Here is a 7014-nt window from a genome sequence, read left to right on the forward strand (position 1 = left end):
CGTAGCTTTAGTACCTTCCCGCAAAAATGGGCAAAAATAAAACCAGAATTCTAAATATTGCTTACTTCCGGCCGCATTATTAGGAAAACTAATAAAGTTACATGAATGAAATTTCTTGTCCTAAGTATAAATTAGTTGAACTCTATTTTATCCAAAATTTAGCTTCCTTGAACACGTAGTTGCCGGGTTGTTTACAACAGAAGATTGCGATATTTGGCAATTTTCAAAAGCAAATTATCCAAAAAGTAAAAATTCAAAATTATTTTGCTACGTCTAGGAACTAGATAAATGTGTCCTAAAGCTACAGAGCAAGCCGCAATGCAGTACGTGCGGTAGTTTCTTCTAAATATGGTCACAACTGAGACACAGTTCGCAAAAACCATGTATCTCATGCTTGTTCTTGAACATTTATTTCTAAATCACATTAATCAATTTTCTTATATTATGTATAGTTGGAATCTACAAGAATTAAGCTTTGTTATGGTATATACGACAACTTTATATCCCAAGTAGAAGAGCCGTCACGATTGCTCCAAAAGTACTGAAAACGGGGGGCTCGTGCCGCCGGAGTGGGACCCCACCTTAAAGGACGCATCAATCCATGATAAAAGTGCAAACAATTACGCTGTGATATCCACTTTCGTGAAATATTATGGGAACTTTCCCACAGAACCGATGATGTAATGCAGAAGTTACTGTACACTGCTACAATGTATGTAGTATACAAACGAATAGAAGTCTGGGATATTGCGTGCCAAAACCACGATTCGATTAAGAGGTACGCCGTAGCGGGGGACCGCGGATTGTTTTTGACCACCAGGGGATCTTCCAAGTGCCCCCAGAGCACGGGACACGGGCATTCTTACATTTCGCCCCCGTCGACAATTTACTTCACAGCGTGGAAGCTGTGGTGCACCGCCAACGACCGAAATCTTGTGTTGACATGCGGCGGGCAGCTACTATTTCAAAAGTATTTTTACAGCGAAGCTGTTAAGGGCTCACTCTCCGATGGTCGTGTACGCGTGTAGGAAAAAACTCTCATTGGCGGTATGCTGTGTGTGCGAGTGAAAGCGCGCGATAGACGAGCGCTTTCACGGGGAGCGAACGCACGGCGGAAAGCAAACGCAACTTATTCCGTCGCGCGAAAGGCCGCGGGCGAGACGGGAGGGAGGGAGGGGAGGCGACGTTTAGCTCCGGCACCAAATGCGTATCTTGGGACCGGGCAGAAAGGGAACTGGCGACTTAATCACAGGCTGAGAAGGTTTAACATAAAAGTTTCAAACACTCACCATCTGTAAGCTTGGAGCCCAAAGTATAGATGAAAAACACACTGCAATAGTAATTCGAAGGATCCGTGTAGGCCAAGGTCATCAGTTCAAGGTCATCAGAGCGAGGAAATCAGCCATTGCATGCACCGCTTCTTTCGTTTTGTTTTTAGAATTGGTCGAACAATTACGTCCACCATTGATTGCATTGTGTAGGTATATGATCTTTTTTGAGGAGTGGAAGAATAATTATGGTCATACTTTGTTTCCATGGCACATGATTAAAACTTGGTCTAGATCTGCGTAAGGCAAGTCTCGGTGTGATATTGCCCCAGTAATATTGAGCTCCAGACAGTGCTTCCACTCACTTGCGGATAGGACTTATGATCACAGAAATTTGTGGTGTTCTGAGCAATATTGGTCGCTGTGCTGCCATATGCAGTGGCCCCACGCGCAGAAGTTGTTAGATGTGTATTGGCACGTATACACTAGCGGGTAGCGGCAAAACGTGCGCGGCGCGCCGCCGGCGGCAAGACGCGCGCCACGATAGCAGCCGCGAAACAGGTTTTTCTTGCCGCGGCAGGGATCGCTCCTGGACCGATTTTTTACGGTTTGCCGCGTGCCGCGGATGAAGGAGACCAATGAGAGTGGCCCGCTTCCGAGACGTGCGCGCGGGAAACTGGTGTCGTGCGGACCCGCCCGACCGCTCGTTTCGTACTCGCGTCCGGTTTAGCCGGAAACTCGTTTCGCACTATCATCTGCACGCGTCAGCTCCCGAACCGAGCTGACGGATAGTTCGAGAAGGAAGGAGAGAGTCTAGTCTGTCACGTGATGGCCTCCGGTTGGTGTGGCCGCCCTGCCGCTGCTGCGTCTTGCCGCCGGCGGCGCGCCGCGCGCGTTTTCCCTACAGTCCCTATATAAGAAAAGTACCACCATCCTTTGATAAACGCCGCTTCTCTCTCTCCTGTATCTCCGATTGGACGATAATAGCGCGCGCTTTTCACTTCTTTATATTTTCTTTTATTGCGATAGCAATGATATGGAAACTTCAACCGGATTTCTGCCGTCGCCGTCGTCGTCGCCGTGAGGTTCCCTATAGATAAAATCGTCGCCGCGCGCCGTATGCCCGAGCGGAAGCGTGCGGGGACGCGCGCTATCACGGAGAGCGAACGCACTCAATCACCCACGCGCAAGCAAGGAAGCGGGAAGCCAGCGCCGGAGGGAGCGCGGGGGGGGGGAGGCGAGGGGGGGCGCACTTCTACTTTGCCAACAACCGCGCTCGTCGCTCGCCGGCACCGTCTCTTATCTCCACACGGCTCTGACCTTTATGCGCCGTGCATTCGCCGCTCAGTTTCCGTTGAAGCGATAGACCGCACGTACCTTCGCCCGCTGCGGCGTATGGGCTCGCTGCCAGCGTTTTGACAGTCGTTGTCTGCAGTCATTCAGTGTGATCTATTCATGTTTGTGCGCGCTCACACCACGCTTGTTCATTCAGTTAGTAATAGTCGGGCCACATTTTCCAACGCACGCTACACATGCAATGCTGCCCGGATCGGCAGTGCAGCACTACAGGTTTTTTCGCACGCGCTGCCCACGGGAAGCGCTTCTCATCAACACCACCGTTTCACACGCGCCTTCTCGTGGTCATCGAGTCTCTTCTTCATGTCGGTCTACTTACGCCGCAGCACATCTGCTTACTTAATCAGCTCATGTTTACTACAATTCATATTGCTACCAAAGCCGCTCACCTTACTTCATATGACATTGCTGTGTTGCGATCGCATTCATTGCTTCGCCCTTAGGGCGAAACTGTGACATTTCTTTTTTTTCCGCCTCAGAGCCATGTTGAAAGTCCTTTGCGCAGCCACAGTCGCCGGCGGCGGCGCGCGCCCGGCCTCAAAGCTTCAACGGGGACTTTCTAGGTGCGCCACCGTCGACTTGGCTTTCGCAAGCAAAAAGTAAAGAAAAAAAGCAAGCGCTTTAGGAGAGGAGGCGGCGGAGGAAAGAGTAGATGGCGGTATTTTTCTTATATAGGGACTTCAGTTTTGCCGCTAGTGTGTACGTGCCATATCATGTCTTTCACTTACGGGTTCGCCTGACCGTCGTCCTCGCAGCCTGCTCGCCCGGTCAACGACGTCATCTCCGCAGATTTCCTCTTCGCCTTTTGCTATCCACGAGCTGGACTTGGTTCTTGCCATTTGTGCGCTTGTCTGACGCAGCCGTTTTCGCGGCTGGGATGGCAGGGGCACCCCCAGCTTCACCGGCGCAGCCGACCGACCACCCGCGGCGTTCCCTCGTACGCGGCTCGTCGCGCAAACGCGCAGTGAGCGTCGCCTGCCCACGATCTCTGTGGCAGCTCATCACCAGCGCTGAGGCAGTGCGGTTGCAACACGAGCAGGCGCAACGCCTGTGCCGGGCCATCAGCGGACGGCCGACATCTACTGCCTCCTCAACGACCACCTCCGGAACGAGGATGTTCGCGACGCCGCCTCTTTTGACGGATCACCCGGCCGAGCAGCTGCACGAGATCGCCGGGAACCCGCCTACTTCGGGATCCTCCTGCTCCGCTACCGCCGCTGCTACCTCCCTGGCCACTGCGGTGGCTCGGCAGACACTATCGGCCGGCACACTCGATACAGCCGTTGCGCCTTCGACAACCCCCACGAGCTCTTCGGATGTACTGCTTGAAGGGGATTTCGTTGCTGTTACTGGGTTGCCGGGTGCGTCTCTCGTCGAACCGCAGTACGTCCCACTGCCGATAGACGCAAACCTCGAAGATATGGACACCACTATTACACGTAAGCGTTCGCGTCCCAGCGAGCTCGGTAGTGATGATGAGGGTGCCTCGCGCAAGGTGCAAGCAGTCGGGACTGCGCCACACAATGCATCGACGACTAAATTGCCGCCACATGTCACAGGTGAAGACGATCGCCACCTCACCCTGGCTAGTGGCATTACCACCGAAGGCGAGTTTCAGCAGGTTCTGTCAAAGGCGCAGAAGCGCTGCCAGCGTTCTGCGTTACCACCGGGCGTAGCCGGGAACATGCCTTCTCCCGGGACCGAGCCTGCCGTCGCTCCTGCCGCAAGGCCTACGGCTCCCTGTAGTTCACCTGCGCCTATTGCACCTCCTGACGTGGATCCCGTTGCTACTGCCGGGGTTCCCAGAACTTCTGTGCCCACCTCGCCACTGACATCCCGCACAGTGCTGTTTCGTCCGGCACACAACGGCGCCGCCTTTCCCCGTACCTCCCGCCTCGCCATCGCGCAGGCGCTCTCCGCGCTGCCTGGAGTAAAGGAGGTTGGCGTGAACACGAAGAAGAACATTGTGGCTGCGGACGCGGCATCACCGGAATAGACGGAGCACCTGCTGGCCACGTCAGAGGTCGCCGGGATGCCCGTGACCGCGCGCCTTCCAACCGACCGCACCCAGAGCAGTGGCGTGGTGCAAGGCGTACATGGCAACTACGCCGATGAGGACCTGCTGGCTGCCGTATCGTCGAAGGTACGGGTGGTCGCGGCTAAGCGACAGGGCACCACCCTGGTGCTGCGTTTTGCTGCCCCTTACCCCCCCGCAAGGATCTACCTCTTCAGCATGCCCTTCGAGGTGCGACCCTGCCGGCCTCGCCCTCTGCAGTGCCTACGTTGCGGGTGCTACGGGCATGCCACAGCAACCTGCCAGAGACCGGCACGGTGCCTGCGGTGCGGTGGCCCACACCAGACGGAATCGTGCTGTTCGAGTAGGGTCAGATGCCTGCATTGTAGGGGACCACATCCAGCTGACTCGCCTAACTGCCAGCTATGGCAGAGAGAACGGCGCCTGGCCACGATAAAGGCGTCAGCTCCCACACACCTGTCGCATCGCGAGGCCCAGGCGGTCCTACGGGCTACCCCCACCAGCTCAGTAGCAGCTGCTTCTGGACCGCCACGTGTTACACCGACAGGAGGCAAAACCTACGCTGCAGCACTCGGTGCTCCTGACAAGGAGGCCACGACCTCTATCAACCACCCCCAACCCCGCTTGCAGCAACATGTACAACAGGCAGGCGCAAAGAAGCGGGGCAGCATCAAGCTAGGGCCGTCCCCGAAGGAGGCTCCTAAGTCAACCAGCGATGAGGAGAACAAGAACCTGCGACTCCTCCTCAGGGCGATCGCCGACCTGCTGCCTCCAGAGAACCAACAGCTGCGTTATATCTGCCTCAAGGCAGGTGGCGCGCCCTCACCCAGTAGTCAACATGGCTAGTCCCCTCCCGCCTGCAGCAGGACATTGCTGCCGCCGCCCGAGCGTGCTCCAGTGGAACGCAAACTCGTTGCGGCGGCGGCAGGCAGACCTCTCCATGCACCTATTGCGGAACGAGTACGATGTGCTTGCTCTGCAGGAGGTCTACGCTGCTGCAGTCAACCTGCGCCTTCCTGGATACGTGGGCTACAGCAGCCTCACTTCTTGCAATCGAGAGTCCTGCCAGTCTGCCCCTTGCCTTGATGAGGGCCACCAGCAGGGATCACCACGCTGTGCGACCTACGTGCGGCGAGAATTGTCACAGGCGGAAGTCCACGTGGCAGATCTGCTGAGCGGTGCTATTGAATGCTGTGCTGTTCGGGTACGACTGGGTGACTCCGACACTACCGTGGCCAGCATCTATGTCCGGCCAAGTCGGCCATGGAACCCAGCCAGCCTCCTGACATTGGCCCAACGCCTCGGGAAAGACTTCCTCCTCTGCGGGGATGTCAATGCCCACCACACCGCCTGGGGAAGCCGCCGTTGCTGCCCACGAGGCCAAGGACTGTGGGACGTCGTGAACCAACTAGGCCTGTCAATTCTCAACACCGGAGCACCCACATTCATCCGGCGCGCGGCGCAGGTGGTCCTATCCGCCATCGATGTCAGCCTGGCAACGGAGGGCTGTAACTACACGTGGGCAACACTTCCGGACAGCTGGGGGTCGGACCATTTTCCTCTCCTGCTCAACCCGTTCAGAGGCAAGACCGCTAGGAGTAGGGAGTGCCTCACTGTCGACAGGAGGGCCTTTCGCAAGCACTGCCAGAAAGATGCTGACTTCGGGACCTTTCTCCAGCTGGTAGCAGACAGTGCAAAAGCGGCCACCATCCGTTCCACGGCTGAGGTGGGCCAGCCAGTCCCGGACATCCAGCACCTAAAACTGCGAGCCGCGAGGCGCCGCGCAGAGCGCATAGCACTGCGCACCTCTCGACTGGAACACTGGACAGCGTTCCGCCGTGTAGACGCCGTCTGCAGGCGTCATGCTCGGCGACGCCGAAATCAGAGCTGGCAGGGCGTTTGCTGTTCCATCAACCGCTCTCCCAACGGACCACAAGCCTGGCGCCTCCTGACGTCACTCCTGTTGGCGCCCCGTGCACATCGCCAGGTACTGTCCGTAGCGGTCCACATGGGCATCAGCGCGGGTAACCTGGCTGAGCTTCTCGCGGACCAGTTCGCGGCCAGACCGCCAGCCCTGCAGGCACCACCTCCAGAGGCAGCCGCCCTGTCAATCCCATCCTCCTGCCATCATGCGGACTGGGTGGCTGCACAAATACAGGCACTGTGCAGCGAACCAATCCGCGTGTACGAGTTGAAGGCGGCACTCGATCAGACCAGGCGACGCAGTGCTCCGGGAGCTGACATAATCACATTCCAAATGCTGCGCAACTTGGCTGATGCCGAGAAGGAGCGGCTCCTCGAGTGTTTCAACACCATCTGGGACACTGGTGTCCTCCCGGAGACTGGCTGGCTGGT

The sequence above is a fragment of the Dermacentor silvarum genome, chromosome 9 (assembly GCF_013339745.2).
Source record: "Dermacentor silvarum isolate Dsil-2018 chromosome 9, BIME_Dsil_1.4, whole genome shotgun sequence".
Taxonomy (NCBI): Eukaryota; Metazoa; Arthropoda; class Arachnida; order Ixodida; family Ixodidae; genus Dermacentor; species Dermacentor silvarum.